Below are 20,643 nucleotides of genomic sequence, written 5' to 3'. Positions count from 1 at the left end.
TCCAATGTCTACTTCCCCATTCACAGTCTTCCAAAGGGGAATAGGGTCTCTTTATGCACTAACCCCTGCTTTATGCCCAAGGTGGTTAATGAGTTATCTCTCATTCAGTCATCCTTCCAACCTTTTTCCATTTTCCTGAATCCTCCAGTGAGAGGATTCCACACACTTTAGATGTGCACAGGCAGCTCTGATACTATTTGAAGAAAAACAATCCTATCCTTAAGTCTGAACGCCTGTTAGTTTCTTATCACCCAACGGCCCTAGGTCAACCTATTTCCAAGCAGACTTTCTCCTCTTGGATTCCTAAAGCTGTTTCCTTCTGTTATTTAGCCAATGGAAAGAATCTCTCCTCTCCTGTTAGGGCGCATTCCATTAGGGCAGTGTCCTCCTCTGGAGCCTTCTTTAAAGGCTTGGACACTTGCTCTGTCCTGTAGACAGCTACCTGGTCTTCTCTTCATACCTTCACTAAACACTATAAATTAGATGGCATTTCCATGTCCAGGGCTGGGTTTGCCAGAACTTTTCTGCATGGTTTTGTAGAAAATGCTTCTGCTTCTCCGCCCAGTTCTTCCTCTGCATGAGCTTTGGAACTCTCCCTCATGTTATGAGTACTGCAGCATATGAAGAGAAGGACATAGAATAGTTGTGTAAAATCTTACCTTAACCATAGATGTCTTTCTCTTTTATATGCTGTAGTATTACTGTCCCCCGCCTTCCCCATGAGGTTGCCTGTCACCTGGTGGCATGTTTTCCTCACCTAAGATCAGGCTGGTGCTTTTGTGGCATTCACTTCTGCGGTTGGTATGTGCTGACATCAGCTTTGCACCAGACATCTCTTTATGACCGATGTACACTAGATTATGTGCGGCGTCGCATGTACCTCACATTAGCATTAGACTTTTGTATATGGTCGGATGTACGAGTCAGCTAGATGAGGACTCCCCCATGTTATGAATACTGCAGCGTATAGAAGAGACGGACATCTATGGTTATGGTAAGATTTTACACAACTATTCTTTCTTTTATTATTAAATATATTTAAACTTTTCATTGTGGCTGGTCTTTTAGAGAATATTTTAATCTTTGAGGGTACTTATATTTATTTGGTGACACTGTGGCCACTCCTGAAAGCCTTGTTACATTGGTTAAACACTGCTGTTTATATTAGTATAAATTTTATTTACTATGTACTTAGGCTGCGGTGGTGCAGCAGTTAACATTGTCGCCTCACAGCAAGAGGGTCTCCCGTTTGATTCTCGGCTGGAGCGCCTTCTGTGTGGAGTCTGCATGCCCTCCCCGTGGTTGAGTGACATTTAAAGACATGCAGGTAGGCTCGTGCGTGAATGGGTGTGCCTTCTTTGAGGGTTGGGTGTCGGTCTGGCAACTCGGCACCGTAAAAATTCACTGCCAACCATTGGCGGACCGGAGTTCTGCTGTGGTGACCCCTAATCGGGAAAAGCTGAAAGACTTTTTTTTTTTATAATTGGGTACTCTTGTAATACCTTAGAGTAGCTGGCTCTGGAGTGTTCTGGTGGCAGTGTTTACCTTATAGTCTGGGCAGAGGGGGTATAGCTGGTAAATCTGTGCCAGCCTTTCCCAGGTGTGTGTGAAAATCAAATCTCAGAAGGAGTGTATCATGTACTTGGAGCAGGGACACATGATACTAGTTTCATAGAGAGGGTGGTGGATAACTTGGCTTGGAACACGCAGCTGAGGACTCAACTCTACAGCTGTGTCAGTAGGAGTCTTACTTGGAGGTCTGGTGAGAGAGAGAGGGAAATGCAGCCCCAGGACTGTGTGTGTTCCCTGTGTGCTCTTAATGGAAATTGTGCTTGGTGCAGAGAGATGTATCTGAAAATACTGTGTGCATCTGACTTTGTTCCAAGTGAATGTCCTTCACTGATGTCAGTGGTGAGGATTGAGGCTTCTAGATTACTGGCCCAGAGGATGGACATCACAGCCTTAATGATAAGTCCAGTTTATCCAGCTTCGTCTGTACAGCTAAAATTCTTGTGTTGGAACACCCTGTTTGTGGTGGCAAATCACTTTGGCTAGAAGAATTTCAGGCTTTGTCATCCACTCTACCCTACATAATCTTCCATAACGACTGTGTTTCCCACCAAACCAACCCATCCTTCATCCCCAAGGTTGCCTCAGAATTTGTTTTGAATTAATCTGGTTTTCTTTCCAAACCACGTCAACAGGGAAGAGTACATTTTTCATAGCCTAGTTCACAGACAGCTGAAATTCTGTCTTCACGGAACCTAATCACGTATGAAAGGTATGATCTATTTATCTTCTTCTTCCCTATTAGAACATTTTTTTAAGGTTACCTTGTCTAGATGTATCTCTCTTGTCTAGTAATCTCACAACAAGTCCTTACCACTCACTCTTCATCAGTCAAACCAAAACTCACTCCCCTAGAATTGTATCTCCTTCCACAGCCTTATTCAAAAACCTCATGTATGGATGAAATTTGTGCCGCAGGAACATGATGTATGTTGCAGACCATTTCCAAACATCATTTGAATGGTATCTTGTCAGGAAGCCCCCAAGGCAGTATGTAACTTGGAATTTTGAGCCATTGTTCGAATTGGACAGGCCAGATGAATGGTTTATGGAAGTTATGCACTTACTATAATGCTGGATCCTTTTGTCCTGGTCCAACCAGTATGTCATCCCTCACTCCTCCCCCTTCCTAGACATCATTTTATTTATTTATTTATTTTATACATTTTTATACTGGGGTGGCACATTAATCACAACTAATCATTTGGAGGTACTGCCCTAAGGCCTTGTCCTGAAGTTCTTTCTTACCTTCTATTTCCCTTCAGGGCACTAGTATTCTGCAGTAGGCAGGAAGGTTGCTACACAAGGTGATTATGGGCGGGAGCATTTTTAAAGGGGCTTGAGGCTGGAACACTAATAATATCAGACGAGCTTCATCAATAGGCTGAGTAACATATCTGTCATTTTCTGTTGTAAGTTGAGATCTCTTGTAGTGATGGCTGCAGTATTTCACTTATTGAGAAAAAGAAGGCCAAGGGTAGCAGAATCCCTTATGGTACAGACCTCTCCTCAGGAGCCTATACTTGTATGCAGGGGCAAGGATTGCTGTCACTCCTGGTAGCTAACATTTTTGAGGCAAGGGATTTTTTGTTAGGAACCTCTACATTTTTTTCAAGGTGTTTGATGTGTCTAGTAAAATACATGCCAAAGAGTGCATTATACTCTATAATGAGTCTGTCCAGTATACAGGAGCAATGGCTTCCTTCATTTGGTACTTTTCCATTATTGGGGCAACACTTGTAATGAGTGCTTGGAATCTTAGTACGCGCTGGCAATGCACTCATTAGAAGTGTTGCTTCCTTGCTGGCCTCGCATCCTTGCAACTACTACTGTTTGTAGAAGATAATGTGATATTGACAATGCATTAAATGACCATAAATGTTTTTCAGCTGGAAAACTGCACGAGTCAATCATTCTGGCCTCACTAGAAACTTAGTAATCTTAGTACAGTGTGTGCTGTTGAAAAGTAACTTGTTTGCAGTACAATCCATGAATTACCTTTAGAGATTTTATGGCATTTTTAAAGTAAAGGAAAGTGAAACCACCCGTTGTTCATTAAACATCTCAATTGCTGAACTATTGCCCATTTCAGGTTTCAAACAAGTGGGTTTTACAGCGCATACTTTTAGAATCCTATTCCAGGTTCCTGCCTTCTCGCATAAAACAATCCAAAACGTAGTAGTAAGGACACCATAATAATATTCTCAGTATCACCGAACGTGGTTGTGCTGCACTGTGGAGAAAATGTACCACTCCCCGGCCTTATTTGTTGTAACTTGCACAAGTAAACAAGCTGTTTCTGTAATAAATTATTAGGAAAAATACACACTTGTAAAACCCACCAGTCCCCATGCTGACATTTTACATACAAATTGGATGTTCTTAATGTGATGTGTAACTCTCATCTTCCTACCTACAGAAAATATCTGTATTTGGTTCAGGTAATTGTCTTCATGCTTGTAACGAAGTCCCTTTTCAATGGAGAGTCGTGTCAGATCACCACCAGCTTGTGCGATCATTGCGAGCTCATTAGAACTGTTGCTTTGATAACAGAAAAGTACACTTTATTTTAAGAAGAGATGCCTTTGGCAATTAATTATGAAATACAGACATTTTTTTGAGCTACAGTTGCCACATGATCATAAGAAAGGGTGCTGTCGACTGATTTGCTTGATAGTAGGGTGTTATCAATGCAATAGGTTAAAGCAGTTGCTTTCTATACAGGGATGATACTGCATTTTTTGGCATGTAGTTTTAAGTCCATTAAAGGCTGAATGAGGTAAGTGGTAGTGCATCATCTAGTCTAGGAGGATAGGTATGTTTTTCTCTGTAGCAGTATGGACAGTATTGATTAAGTGGTTAGAGAGGGAATAATAAGCCCTCAGTTGCTGTGCAGCTTTGGCGTATATTGTGTGTGTATGGGATTTGAAATACGGTGAGGGATCAAGAATAAGATCTCAGTATTTGTATTGAATGGCTTGATGCATTAGCTTATCAAGATATAGTAGACTGATAATTGTGACAGGTCTTGTTTGTTATTGATTTGGACAGAAGAACTTTGTAACAGTCTCTAAGGTATTCAAGTTGAGGTGTTTATATGCTGGCTAGAAATGCAGAAGATTAAGATTCATATTTGTAGTATTTTGAAGTGTGTGCCTTATAGGGCTAGAATCATCTATCATAGTGTCATGGGCATCATGTATAATATTAATAAATGTCAATTAAGTTAAATAAAAATGAATGCAAGCTTGCTTCATAGCTTGTGCAGGATAAAGGCCTTGGTGTGACCCAGCCAACCCAAATTTGATTAACAGCTTGGGTAGTGGAAGAATGAGAGCAGGTATATTTACCATTTCTTTGTTATTGTTGAGAGTAAACAGGAAGCAAACAACTTACCCACCACCAACAGGCATGGAGCTTCTCTGCGCCGTAATATAGGGCTGAATTCATGAACTGTTAAACATGCTAATGCCTTCCAAATTTGTTAAGAAAGTTAAGGAATTTCCATCATAGAGTCTAGCCTGTATGTAGATTAATTTCTTGGAGATAGTGAAAAATATGTTAGTGACTTCTTTGTCTTTGCTCTTACTCTTCAGAAAGATATTATCCAGGATACTTTTAAAACTTTAAATCAGAGTTCTTGTCTGCCATTTACAATACTGTTAGCAATATGGATACTGGACTTCAGTACTCTTAAAAAAGGAACTGGATATTGCTAAAGTAGCTAGTCCTACATTTAGCTCCGCTTATGTACAGCTGACTGTAAATGATAATTTCTGTTTCAGTTTCAGCTAATTTTCATCAGTACCTCCCCCTTATCTCTCTGTTGATGATATAAACAAGAAGAATTGTAAATCCTTTCATAGTAACAACGAGAAAATATGGGAATAAATAAAGCATGCTTTTTCCCATGTGGATGTGCTAAATGTTAACAAATGAAGGGAATAAACAATTTCAGCTGCAAAAACCCTGTAATTTCCAGAGAGAGAGAGAGAGAGATGGAACAGCAGTTGGATAACATGTACACACTGCTATTTTCAGATCAGATTTTAGCACAGAGACACCATCTTCAGCATGCACTGAACTTGCTCATATAAAATATGCTCAAGACAAGACCAAACAATAACTATTTATATTATAGTAAAACTTAAAAAATTGAATGCAAGACATTTTTCATATAGATTAGTGTTCTTGAGGTCCAGGTATTATCCTTTTAACAATTACATCCTTATTCTGTTAAGTGTGAGACAGTTGAGAGTTTTCCCATTTTGAAAATCGCCTCCTTGCCATATCGTGTGCATGAGACAGCCACTTTATGCCATCATCTGACAAAGTACAGAAACACATGAGTATGAGCAGTGAATTCTAGATGTCTTGCTGTGGCTATTATATTCATCTGACCTGTAATGACTTATCAACTAATGAAAACAGAATGCATGCTTGTCCACAGTGGACCTCTGTGGTTTCATGCATGCTCAGAGTTTCGTATGTTTGGGTGACTCTCATTCGTGACCTATTCTTTCTCACTGCCATGCTTGCTACTCCATCCTAGTCCCGTACATTTAGTACCACTGCTCCAGATCAGGCACATGCAAATTTAAATAAAGAATAGAAAGGAAACAAACACTCTAGCCAGACATAATATATTCTGTCCTGATCATATTTTATTTATTTTACATTTGTTAACCTGGCTAGTCTAACTGGATATATTTCCATTTTCAGTAGAGAGCCGGGGTGAAAAACATATGCTTAAATTTATAATATTAGAAGTAATTACACCAGATGTAAGGGGTGGTCCATGGGCATTAATATTCGAAAAGCAAGAAGTCTTATGGAACTAAGAATGAACTCCCTACAATGGCCAGGGTTAAATGATTGTTTTTCACTTGCATGTTTTTTACAATTAAAAGCTCTAGAGAGATGAATTATATAGTGTTTTATATAAAAGTATTCAGTATTTTATAGAAAAAATTAGGATGTTTTAGATTTTAGATTTTATTACCTATTTATTCTATCCATTGTATTAGTGTTTAGGTGCGATATTTGCTTTGTAAGTATGTTTTAATTAGTTATGTAAGGGAAGGGGGCTGTGTTTTATGATTGCTTGTTATTTAAATGAGGTTGATTTTAATAACTAATTCACAGTGAAGAAGTTCCTGACTGAGCAGGGACGAAAACTCGTGTTATATATTGTGGATCTGTCTTTCTTGGAATAAAATTACTCATGTTACATCTATTTGGTGTAATTATTCAGTTCCTGACTTGTATCAGCTGTTTCTCCGGCTCCGTTACTGCTGCCTTTGTACATTGTTTAAAAGCATGCCCACCTTAAGGGTTTTGGTCTTATCTCTGTTTGGGCAAAAGCTTTTTCACATGGAGGTAACTTTGTAACATAGTACTTAAGGATGCTAAGGTGTTAAGTGTGGTGGTGTTTATATAGCTCACTGCACTGAGATACTCTTTGCCTTTCAGCATCATTTAAATTAGTTTTTTTAGGTCTTTCCACTCCATACTCAGAGCTCTACCTAACCATCCTATTTGACCCGTTTGTTCCCATTTTTTGGTTAGCCATAAACAGTGACTGGCTTGGCTTTTCTGATGTACCCAACTCCATCACACGTCCTACCCACCTCACTCCTCAGCGTGGACCTTTTGTACTCACTCATGCAAGAGGCTGTCTCATCAGGCATGTTTGTCTCCTAAAGTACTTTACACTTGTGCTATGTCCCCTGTCCCTTCACTAGTGGGGCACATGACCATGAGATGCACTTACTGTACTTTCCTCCAGGAAAGGCTAAGTCAGCAAGACTCTGTCATGCCCACCCGCTGCAACTAATCCTCAGTACCTGAGCCATTAGCCGAGCCATAGTCACTGCTCTAGACAGAGAGGTGTATTCTCATGTGCAACCTGGGAGAAGACAATTTTCGGTATACAGGTATTTTTTTATAGTGTTTCATTGGCTTAAAATACTTGAGTATTTGTCAAACAAGGACTGTGCCTGCAAGTGATCGATGTTGATCAGTGCACTACCAAAGGTAACAAATAAAGTACATAAAGTCATTTTGGGAAGAAAAAAGTAGTAAACAACCTTTTGAGAAACTGAGGTACGGATTTGGATATTCAAGGGTGTCAGTACAAGATTCCATGTAAGTACTGGGTTACAGTGCCATAAGGGTGTCAGAACAAGATTCCATCTAAGTACTGGGTTACAGTGCCATAAGGGTGTCAGAACAAGGTTCCATGTAATATGTTGGGTTATAGTGCCATAAGGGTGTCAGAACAAGGTATCATTTAGTACGTTGGGTAACAGTGCAATAAGGGTGTCAGAACAAGGTTCCATATAATACATTGGGTTACAGTGCCGTAATGGTGTCAAAACAAGGCTCCATGTAATATATTGGGTTACAGTTCCACAAGGGTGTCAGAACAAGGCTTCATGTAATACGTCGAGTTACATTGCCATAAGGGTGTCAGAATAAAGTTCCATGTAATACACTGGGTTACAGTGCCATAAGGGTGTCAGAATAAGGTTCCATGTAATACATTGGGTTACAGTGCCATAAGGATGTCAGAACAAGGTTCCATGTAATACATCAGGTTACAGTGCCATAAGGGTGTCAGAACAATGTTCCATGTAATACATTGGGTTACAGTGCCATAATGGTGTCAGAACAAGCTTCCATGTAGTACACTGGGTCATAGTGCCATAAGAAACAGCAAGGGTGTGAGAACAAGGTTCCATGTAGTACGTTGGGTTGCAATGCCATACGGGTATCAGAACAAAGTTCCTTGTAATAGGTTGGGTTACAGTGCTGTAAGGGTGTCAGAACAAGGTTCCATACACTGGATCACAGTGCCATAAGGGTGCCAGAACAAGGTTCCACGTAATACATTGGGTCACAGTGCCATAACGTTGTCAAAACAAGGTTCCATGTAATACATTGTGTCACAGTGCTTTAAGGGTGTCAGAACAAGGTCCGTGTAATACATTGGGTTACAGTGCCATACTGGTGTCAGAACAAGGTTCCATGGAATATGTTGGGTTATAGTGCTGCAATGGTGTCAGAACAAGGTTCCATTAATACACTGGATCACAGTGCTATAAGGGTGTCAGAACAAAGTTCCATGTAATGCAATGGGTCACAGTGCCATAAGGGTGTCGTAACAAGGTTCCGTGTAATGCATTGGGTTACAGTGCCATATGGGTGTCAGAAGAAGGTTTTGTGTAATATGTTAGGTTACAGTGCCATAAGGGTGTCAGAACAAGTTTCCATGTAATACGTTGGGTTACAGTGCCACAAGGCTGTCAGAACAAGTTTCCATTTAATACGTTGTATTACAGTGCCATAAGGGTGTCAGAACAAGGTTCCATGTAATACATTGGGTCCCAGTGCTTTAAGGGTGTCAGAAGAAGGTTCCATATAATAGGTTGGGTTACAGTGCCATAAGAATCACCTGATTAACAGGTTTATAGTCTAGTGTGCAGCCTAGAAAAACTAGATGTCCAACACTTACAGGCACTGTCAGAGTAATAACAAGACAGAATTCATGTGATAGCGTTGTTTACAGTAACTACGGAAATAAAGCTATAGCACAAAAAAGGCTAGGCTTAAATAATTTTGAGAGACAGAGAAGTCCTGTTTATCTGTCAGTGAAAAGGGGAGAAAGCAATGTAATATTTGATGGGGGTGTTAGGGTGGGGATATAAATAAAAGGTTATTAGGTAGTTATGCCATGTAATTTGTCCAGTCATGCATCACATGCCAACAAAGTACTGGACTCTGTAGGAAAAACCTGGTTTCCAGTTTGAAGTCTTACTTTTGTTACTCTATTTCAAACAGCTGTAGGCAGCTGTGGTCCAAGATGAATCTGTAGGCATTTTATTGTGGGTGTTTTAAACTTTGCTGCATGATATTTTACAGATTACCTTTTAAGAAGGGCTCTTTTTTGCATATATTTCTGGAGATAATACCAGTTAAATTGTTTCAGTAGTAAAGACCAACATGCTTGTCAGCATGCATATATGGAGATAGTCTTCTTGAACATTTTTCATAATGTCATTCATTGACGGCACTCAAATGAAGTATATTAAACTCCACACTTTGTCTCTCTCTCTGTCTGTAAATATATATACACACACACACACACACACACACACACACACACACACACATTATATATTGGTGTAGCTGAATTTGTCTCATGAATGGTTAGTTGAAATGGACTTTTTTTTTGGTTAGTGATGGTGTTTTTTTGTTCGGGATCATCAAACACTGGAGAATGGAAATTTATCCCCCCTCAAAACTGTTGTGCTGTCTCAGAGCTGGTTGTTGGAATGTTAAGGGTGTTGCAGTGGGACTTGTTTTGTTCCCTCCAAAAAAAAAAAAAAAGTTATATTTTTATTTATTTAAGATGTGTCAGCTGTCTGATGATGTAATGTGGCTCAATTAACAGGTGCTCAATGAAGCCAAATTCAATATAGGTAGATATGGATGGAGATATTTATAGGTGCAGTCAAAATAGTCAAGTTGTGTTTTATCAGGCTCCACTTCTTCAGTCAGAATTCGAGTCTCAATCCATTGCTTGTAGGGGGGAGGTAGGATTTTTCACCTGCTCTGTCCTCCCGGCAGGAACCAAAGTGGTCCTAATTCTGATTACTTGCATATTTATGTTGCAACTGATTAGCATTGTACAGATGTGCTTTTGACAAGTGATGATAGAAAATACATACATATATAGGTACATGTACGTATACACACACATGCACACACACACACACACACACACACACACACACACACACACACACACATATTTTCAGCAACCTGATAGCCCATGCATGTAGAAGACATCATAGTGTACAAGTTGGAGCTGATAGATTCAGACTTGTGTTTCCAAAATTCTAGCCCAACAGCTTAGCCATTCATTAGTAACGTAACTGATGAGTGGGAGCATATTTCAGGATTTATTTATGATGAGATATAGGAGGAAAGACCTAAGGATGACGTTTTTTAGAAGGAATCATGCCAACTAAATCTAAATCATATTCAAGGCAATAATTCAGTAACCTGCATATATTTGTTATTCATGTACACTAGTAAACAACAGTTGCAAAACAGTACACATCATGCATGGCCCCTTAGAATAGAAAAAGTGTTTTTGTTTGCAGTAACTTTGACCTTTCGTCATCTCAGTTGACCCTTTTGCGGTGACAGCTGTCCTGTATCTAAGGATAAACAAGACTACCACTGAACAGATTTTAGCTCACTAAAGAGTGGTAAGACAGACAATTTCTTCCTACTGAATCTAATGAGTACTTAGCATAAGGTTGCAATTATTTTTATATTTGCTTAATTTGCTGGAACCCCCACCAGCTTATCCATCTAGCTTCCTCATACCCCACTCACCTGTTTGGTTTGTTTCCCCCATCTTGCTATTCTATTAAGTTCTTCCATTGTTTTCTCTGTAATGTGGTCTGGGTATTTGGGGTTAGGGGGAGTGCTAATAATGTGCTGATACTATTTTTCCAGTAGAAGGGCATGAAGAGTTCACCCTGTAACTCTGCTACAATTCCAGTGCTCCAGATGCAAGGTAATTTACCACATATGTGCCATCCAGGCCTGGTGTGGAAACCATTCTTGTATGTACTTTGACACCTGTGCAAGGGAAAAAGGATGTTTTGTTAAGACGCAAGTAAAAATACCCCAGTGTCACATGACATGCTGGAAGGCACTGAGCAACTCATTCAGCCTTAAATAAGTGAATGAACAATGTTTGTGACTGACAGCTTTCCAAACTCAAGGTCTGGAAATATGGAACCAAATACATAAAAAAGAAAAGAAGTCAGACTATATGAAAATGAGAAGAATTGGTCTGAAGAAGAATTGAAGAAGGAAGAGAGCTACTGCATTTCATTCTGTTGATTGTTACCTGCAGGCCATCGCGAGATTAAAAAAGTACTTTTTCAAACAGAAGAGCCGCAGTACTAACCTTGGGAGACCAGTTAGCCTGAGCAATATGTCTTTGGAAGGTGAAATGAACACTCAGTCCTAAAGATAATCCACATGTATGTGGGAGAAATGCAGCTTTCATCTAGACAGAATTCAGAGACTAGAACTGAACTGTACGTAGATTGCCACAAATGATTTATCACAAATTGGACTTGCATTTTCTGCATGAATGACTATAAACATATAAAGCTAGATTTGTTATAAGTAGGTCCATCATCATTCCAACAGCAACGACTAAAGACAGAGGTCATGTAATCATGGCATCTGAAACTTTTCCAGGGTACTAGCATGTCTGCTTATCTCATAATGTTCTGTCTGTAAAGCTTCCTCTCCATATCTTTATTTACCGTATGTTTAGCAAACATTTCATGCTTAGTTTCTGTTTTAGTATTTCTTGTTTGCATTATTGCTTCTTTCTAACTGACTGAAGCCTATTTTTAGGACAATTTTTTTTTACTGTATTATTTGTCCTTTCTTGGTCTTGGCATTTTTTATTGCCACCTTCTGACCAAAAACTATATTCCATCAGCAGCAGACGCCCACACCTCTGCTTTCTGTATTCTTGTTGCTATGGTACCTTGCAAGTTTGCTACCTTACGAGCGATGGCAGTTTGCTGTAGATTTAGATATTCTAACTGCTGCTGGGTTTGTAATAAGTTGTAATCTGACTGGCTGTTGTGTTTCACTTTGTTTTATATTGCCCCATTGTATGTTGTTGTGCTTAGTGCTACACTGTAGGAGTTGTTGCTGAATAGTCACTGGTGAGTGCACTTAATTTCTTCCCCATCAGAGTGACTAGATCATCTAGGTTTGTGCACAATTATTGTGTGATTGCACAGAACACTTAGTGCTGCAGTTGTGCTACAAGCAGCCTGACCTTGTGTGATTTTGTTACTAGCTGCAGTTCTTTTATTGCATTTAACTGCATTTGCTGCTACTAGTTGCTAGCTCTGTTTTGTTTTTCCATTTCCACTTGGTGATTTTGCACCGCCTAGATCTTTTTTAACATCTTTAATAAATTATCACTAAAGACATAAGTACACATAGTTAATGTAAAAGAAAATCATATTAAAATGTTTCAAGTTCAGTACATTATGTATCACATATGTCCTCCTATACTTAGCCCAGCATTACATAAATTGCTCAATTTTTGCCTTCCCTTAAATGTCATTCCTGCTACAGAACTCTATTTCACATGTATCGTTCTCACAATTTCCATTCATTTCTATGCTATTTGCTCCTTTCCTTTTCAAATGATCCCACTTCCGTTTTTTTTTCTCTGTTACAGTATTAAATACTTCATATACTGTTTGTTTAGACATTGATTTCCATTTTCCAGTAACTGTTTCTTTGGCAACCACTGGAGTTAAACTTAACAAGGCCTTACTATGTCTTGGCAGTTCAGATCCTGTGTCTCAGCTCGAAATAATAATTTTCTTAGGTGCAGCCATTTGCTTATCCAATATTTTTGGCAGAGTACTATGTAGGGAAATTTTAAAATCTGCCAACTTATTACACTCTCCAAACATATATTCTCAGTTACCACTTTTTTCCCCATCATACCTCCAACATTTGCCATGTACTAGAGGAAAATTTATTTGGAGTCTGCTTGGGGTATAAAATACTTAATGACACACTTCCAAGCAAAAATTCTAAACTCTCTATACTTTGTTGCATACTTGGGAGAAATACGTATGCTCTCTCATTGTTCCCTTGTAATTTGCTTATCCACTCTCTCTTCCCAATCTTTTCTAACCATCTGTGATTGATTTAGTTGTCATGCAATGTTTTATCTACTCTACTAATTATCCTCTTCTTGAGTATCTTCTGTTCTAGATTCAGCTAAGAACTCTACCAGTGCAGGTCTTACAGCTAGGATTCTCCTATCCATTTCTCTTTGTTCGTACTCTGATATCATTCTCTAACAGGAGATGTAGTCTCTAGCCTGCAGTCCAAATGTCTTCTTGGTCTCATCTCATTCTGTTATCTTTCCCACACTAGTTATTTGCTCTCAGTACCTTGTTTACTTTGCTAGTTTTCCCACAGTAAATTCCAGCCACCCATGTCTATTCTCTCTACCCCTGCTTGCAGTCACTCCCATCAGCAAAATCTCCTTTCACCATTCTCTTGTTTCTTTAGCTCTTAGGACACTTTCTGCTACTTTACAGCATTACTTGTATAGTATTCTGTATGGCTGCTGCTGTTCTATTTAAGGATCTGCATCCAAAATCCCACTCTCATTATTTCTCAAATTTCCCCAGTTTCATCATTGCTATCCACTTTAAATTATAACTTTCTGTTTGTGTTATGTATATGAGCCTTAATTGTGTAGTTCTAAAATATCCATTCAAATCAGGTAATCTTAAATCGTGTTGTCCTATTGGGAGAATCAATTTATCACACTTAAACTGGCCCTTTTTCTCTCTTTATTAATTATTGACCACAACTTCTCTCATTGATTAAAATATTCCTGACTTGTATGTAAACCTAAAAGGTCTAAAAACATTTTTACTGCTTGTATCTTACTAGGCTTATCCATAAACAAGACCTTCCAGTTTCTTAGTTTTTGCATTATCTTTTGTTTGGTCTCTTCCCACATATCCCAACCTGCCATAATAGAAGCCTTTTTAATCTGTACTTCTAAACACTTCATCTTATCTTGTCCCCTTAAATATGTGTGCATTAATGAATCATTTCATGTGTGGGCATATAATTTATAGCTATAGCCCTTGTTTTATCTTCATTAAGTTGATATCCACAAAAGACTTAAAACTGGCTCAAAATGTTCCGCAACACTGAGAGCTCTTTTTCTGGTTTTATCAGGTACAAAATAATACTGTCTGCAAGTAAAGACAATTTTTCTGGATTAACATACCAATTATACCCTTGAGAGTCTGAGTTCTTTTTTTTTTCTTTGCCAGTGACTCTAAAAGGGCCGCCCCTGCGTAGTTTCTCTGTTCTGACTCAACTTTTTTTTTTTTTAGAGAGGAGCCCATTCACTTTAATTCTTGCCTCTGATCCCTCATATATCCTCCTAATTAACTGTTACTGTTTTATCAGGGAATGCAAGTACTCCTTTGCCATTTTTCTAAATTCCCAGATTACTCTGTTCTGTGTTTTCTGAGCACAAAGCCCCATCAACAACTTGGTATTTTCATGTATTCTGCCTCCCTCTGGATCATCATTGTTCTATTAATGTTGTCAAATGTTTGCCTCCCTTCTGCAAAACCACATTGTTTCATAACTATCAGTTTTAGCAACACCTTGGTTTTTCTTTTAGTTAGTATAGACATAAACACTTTATAATCATGGTTTAAAATTGATATGGTTCTATAGGAAGCTGGGTGTGATGGGTCTTTGCTGTCTTTAGGTACAACAGCCACCATAGCCTTCTACCAAGATGTTGGTGCTCCCCCTCATTTTAAAATACTGTTAAATAAAACCTTCCAGATCATTATGACTTTCTTCCCTTCTAACTTCCAGATTTCCATAGGAATACCATCTGTTCTGGAGACCTTCCAGTAGACTGATTGTACATTACTATTTTATGTCATCTCCTACTCTGTTTACTGTCAATTGGTGAGCCTCGTCTACCTCTTCTGTAAATATTTCCATTTGTTCTTTTTCTAGATTTCAACATTTTTCTGCATTATAAAACGTTTCATAAAATTTCTGAAATAACTGTAATACCTCCGCAGGATTTGTGGTTATTTTTCTTTTTATCGGCTCCTTAAATACGGTGATAATTCTTTATGCTTTCTTTTGCCCAAGTGAATTTTTTTTGTGCTCTGGAGTTCTCAAAAAAAAAGGTGCTTAACAGCAGTCTTTCTAAACTCGTATTATGTCGCTACTGCCTTATTTTCTCTTTGGCACTTTGCAGTTGTGCCTCTTAATTGTTCTTTGAGATTCCCCTTATTCTGCTGTACTTTGACATTTGTCACACCTTCTAATTAATTCCTGCTACTTCTTGGCCATATCTATTTTATTTCTACCTTATTTTAAACTCCATTTTAATTTTAGCCCACTCTAACTGTAACTTCTGAAGAAATTTCTATCTTCTCGAGCAACTCTCAAATAATTTCCACTACTCATTCCTTAAATTCCTTTTTAGCAAGTACAATGGATATAAAAAGTTTACACACCCCTGTTAAAATGCCAGGTTTTTGTGATATAAAAAAATGAGACCACAATAAATCATTTCAAAACTTTTCCCACCTTCAACATGACCTATAACCTGTACAATTCAATTGAAAAACAAACAAATCTGTAAGGGGAAATAAATATATAAAAAATAAAAAAACGTACAATACACTGGTTGCATAAGTGTGTACACCCTTAAACTAATACTTTGTTGTGTGTGGACACCCTTAAACTAATACTTTGTTGAAGCATCTTTTGATTTAATTACAGCATTCAGTTTTCTTGGGTACACACCTGCCATCAATTAAAGATACTCTGATTAACCCCAAATAAAGTTCAGCTGTATAAGTAGGATTTTCCTGACATTTACTCAGTTGCCTGCTACAGCAAAAGCCATGGTTAGCAGAGAACTTACAAAGCATCAAAGGGATCTCATTGTTGAAAAGTATCAGTCAGGAGACTGGCACAAAAAAATTTCCACAGCATTGAATATACCATGGAGCACAGTGAAGATAGTCATCAAAACGTGGGGAAAATATGGAACAACTGGATGTCCCTCCAAAATTGATGAAAAAACAAGGCAAAAACTGGTCAGGGAGGCTGCCAAGAGACCTACAGCAACACTAAAGGAGCTGCAGGAATTTCTGGCAAGTACTGGTTATGTAGTACATGAGACAACAATCTCCCGTATTCTCCATATGTCTGGACCATGGGGTAGCGTTGCAAGACAGAAGCACACAGAAAAACATCCAGGCCTGGCTAAAATTTGCAAAACAATATATCAAGTCTCCCAAAAGCATGAGGGAAAATGTGTTATGGTCTGATGAGACCAAGGTGGAACTTTTTGGGCACAATTCCAAAAGGTAGGTTTGGCTCAAAAGCAACACTACACATCACCAAAAGAACACCATCCCCATGGTGAAGCATGGTGGTGGTAATATCATTCTTTGGGGTTGCTGTTTTTCAGCCGGAACTGGAGCTTTAGTCAAGGTGGAGGGAATTATGAACAGTTCCAAATACCAGTCACATTTGGCCCAAAACCTTCAGGCATCTGCTAGAAAGCTGAAAATGATGAGGAATGTCACCTTTCAACACTACAGTGACCCCAAGCATACATCCAAATCAACACAAGAATGGCTTCACCAGAAGAAAATTAAAGTTTCGGAATGGCCCAGCCAAACCCAGAACTAAATCCAATAAAACATCTGTGGGGTGACCTGAAGAGGGCTGTGCAGAAGAGATGCCCTCTCAATCTGACAGATTTGGAGCATTTTTGCAAGGAAGAGTGGGTAAATATTGCCAAGTCAAGATGTGCCATGCTGATAGACTCCTACCCAAGAAGACTGAATGCTGTAATTAAATCAAAAGGTGCTTCAACAAAGTATTAGTTTAAGGGTATGCACACAACAAAGTATTAGTTTAAGGGTGGGCATACTTATGCAACCAGCGTATTGTATGTTTATTTTTTTTATATTTTTTCCCCTAACAGATTTGTTTGTTTTTCAATTGAATTGTGCAGGTTATAGGTCACATTAAAGGTGGGAAAAGTTTTGAAATGATTTATTGTGGTCTCATTTTTTATATCACTAAACCTGGCATTTTAACAGGGGTATGTAAACTTGTTATATCCACTGTAGGTGGGAAAGTACCAGTGTCTCATTTTGACTTCTTTTCCATGCATTTTTATCTTAATTTTTATTGGTCCATTATCTGAAATAGTTATTGGATGTATGTCAAAGATTTCAATTAAATGCACATGTTCATGTGACATATACGTTTTATCTAGTCCTAGCCCAGTTATTGTGCTTTGAGTAATAATGTGCAAATTCTCTAAGAGTTCCTACTACTGGATTCATATCTTCCATACCAAATATTTTCATATATTTCTGCTGAAACCTGTCAACTTTTGTTATATTTTTCTTTCTGGGTCCCCCAGATATATCTTCACTTTTGCAAATCAAATTCCAGTCCCCACCTACAAGTAATATTCCCTTTTGAAAGCTGATTATTTATCCCCAAATTTTTCTTAAGCTCCCTAATAGCAGTTTTTGGTGGAATATAAATATACTCTGAGCAATCCTCCTCCCTTCCCAGTACTGCAGTACTACCGCAAATCTATCCGTATTATCTTTTTTCCCCACTTTTATCACTATTCTGTAACATTTACCATAAATATTCCCCTTTTCCTTTCTCCATGATATTCTGCTGAATAGCCATCCTGAAATCCTTTATCAGATTTACATGTTCATTTCTTTCCAAATGTGTCTGCTGCAACATTGCTATTTGCACTTTACATTTCTTAATATAATTCAACTCTGTTACCATTTGTCTATACCTGTAAAGCCATGTACATTACAAAATAATATAGATAGGGTATCCATTGTGATAAGAAATTATTGTTCCCACCTATTATACATGGCAACTTTTTTGAATGTGTGTTTCCAGCTTTTTTGTTACGTGTGCAGACTGTTTGCCAGGTTAATCTTTTACATGATTGTTTCTTGTCATCTCCACTTGAACCTATGTCATATAATTCAAGACTTTTTATTTTAAAGAAGACCCTTAAATAAAAAAACTGAATACATTTTTGGGACACTGCCATAACCTGTTAGCTTAGAACAAACACACAGAACTATGTACATCTTCAAAAAATTAAGTTAAACTCTCCTGATAGGAACAATTGCCCCAAATCGTGAGCTGTACACAGGCATTACCTAACTTAAAATTAAGGTTACCCATGCTAAAGCCTGTGCTTCCACTGATGATGATTGCTATCTGTTCTTTTCTTATCTGTTCCAGAAAAACAGCTTGTATGCTTCCAGAAAATATTAACCATTTAGTCTTAAGAAAAAGTGCACTGGCTATCTTTAAGTAAAGCTAAATTATACACTGTTGTATTAAATGTATTAAAGTATTAAGGCTGCTAGGGAAGCTGTTCTGTTATTCACTTCCAGTCATTTTTGACTGAACTGCTTATCTTTGTACCTTTAAGTTTTACATTTCCCTCAGCAAACCATGCTCAGAACTCTCAGGTTTAATTGCCTGTACCTGCAGACATCTTGACTCCATGGAGACATCTTGTCTCCATGGAAACACAAGAACAGAATGTGCAACTGCCTTCAGCTGCAGACTTAATCCAGCTGAGCATTTGCTAAAGGAAAAAAACAGAAAAAGCAAAACAACCTAATGTCATTGCATATGCAAGAAACTTTATACGTCTCATGCAGTCATCATTCTGTTTTAGTTTTCAAACCTACTTGCTTACAGAAAAAGCTTGTTTTAAATTAAGCCAAGGTCATTAATCCAGGCATTCATATATGCAAAAATAAGAGAAGACATCTGAACTCTACTTATTATATGTGCACTTTTACAACCCACCCCAACAGCCCAAGATTACAACATTGTAACTTAAATTTGCTTTTGCCAAGCTTTTCTCTTCTTACATTGTAATGTCTATTATTTCTTAAAACTACATAGAAATACTTTTGTTGTATGTGATAAAGATATTAAAGTAATCTCTGAAGACTCACCCTCACCTGACAGCTGCACAAAGCTTTTGAAACTGATCTTCTTGAGAGGTCTCCTACTCAACCAGCCTTTTCTTAATTTCAGACTGATTTTTGCATTTTATCAGTTCATCCTAATAACAAATTAAACCTTCTGTTCTGTTTCTAGTCTTTTTTTATTTGAGTTGATATACTGCTTTAGTGTTTCATTCATTTTAATCAGCTGTGAGTACATTTGATTTATTTTCCCTCTAAATTACTGGAAGACATCTCTTGTACCAAAGCTTGAGTTCCTTTTTGCAGGATTCTTCCCAGTCAGTGTTTCCTCTTCACCTTTTCTAGTTGATTTTATTTTAGATTCTCTAATTTCTTTTTTGCTGACATCCAGGCAGTATATTTACTAGCCAGTAACTGCATTTTACTCTAACTGGCAGAATTACTAGATCTTTATTTCTCATACTTTTTACACTGGGAGAACTAAAATTAAGCTATTTCAGTGTGCAGCATCTTGGAACTCTCACTAGCTCTGTTTTTGGTATTTCTGAATGGCTACTATTAAGTGGGTCATGAGTAGGTGTTTAATATAATGGCTAACTAGTATTAGCTCTGCTGTTCCTCTAAAGTTGCATAGTATATTGCCCTCTTATTTGGTACCATTTATACTTGTCACTTTGTGCTCAAACAGGCATCACATTTCCTTATTCCAATTACTTCTGACTGTATACTTGTCCCATATTGTCCCTCTTACATTAGTAGTTGTGTAACATCTTAAATTACTTGCACTTATAAAACAAAGGCACATGTGACAACAATGAAAGACCATCAGTCTGTTGTCACTTCTGTTTCCAGGTTCATTTCACTTGGCTTTCTTAGGCACTGTTAAGAACTGCCTAATGGTCACAGGAGAAGCTCAGTTATTTATTTATTTATTTAATTTAATTTAATTTAATTTATTTGACATTTGTTAACCAGGTTGGTCCAACTAAGCTGAAGCTGAAGCCCATTTTCAGTGGAGACCTGAAAAGAGAGAGAAGCTCCAAATACTTATACAATTTTATGAAAATAAGCAAAGTAACAGTAACAAAAATACAAGAATCAAACAATAGCAATATATAACAGTTTACAAATTTGAGAAATCCAAAGCAAATTATAAGCATTACTGTGGTAAATACAGTAGCTGTTTAAGCCTTAACCTCCTAAAATTGTTAGCAGGTAAAAGTTGTAGGGGAAGAAATAAATAGTAGAAGGAAGAGGTAAGGGTTTATGTGGGGTCATGACAAGGGCAAAACCTTGATTTAGCTAGACAATTCTTTTTAGTTCTTTTTTGAAACTACTGGATTGTGTAATGTTTCTTATGTTGAGTGGGAGTTTGTTCCAATTATGAGATACTGAATATTTGTATAATACTTTCCCAATA

Source organism: Protopterus annectens, chromosome 7.part0 (assembly GCF_019279795.1).
Source record: "Protopterus annectens isolate FY-2018-M chromosome 7.part0, PAN1.0, whole genome shotgun sequence".
In the NCBI taxonomy this organism is placed as follows: Eukaryota; Metazoa; Chordata; order Ceratodontiformes; family Protopteridae; genus Protopterus; species Protopterus annectens.
The sequence above is the reverse complement of the archived record's forward strand: the minus strand, read 5'-3'. Positions refer to the sequence as shown.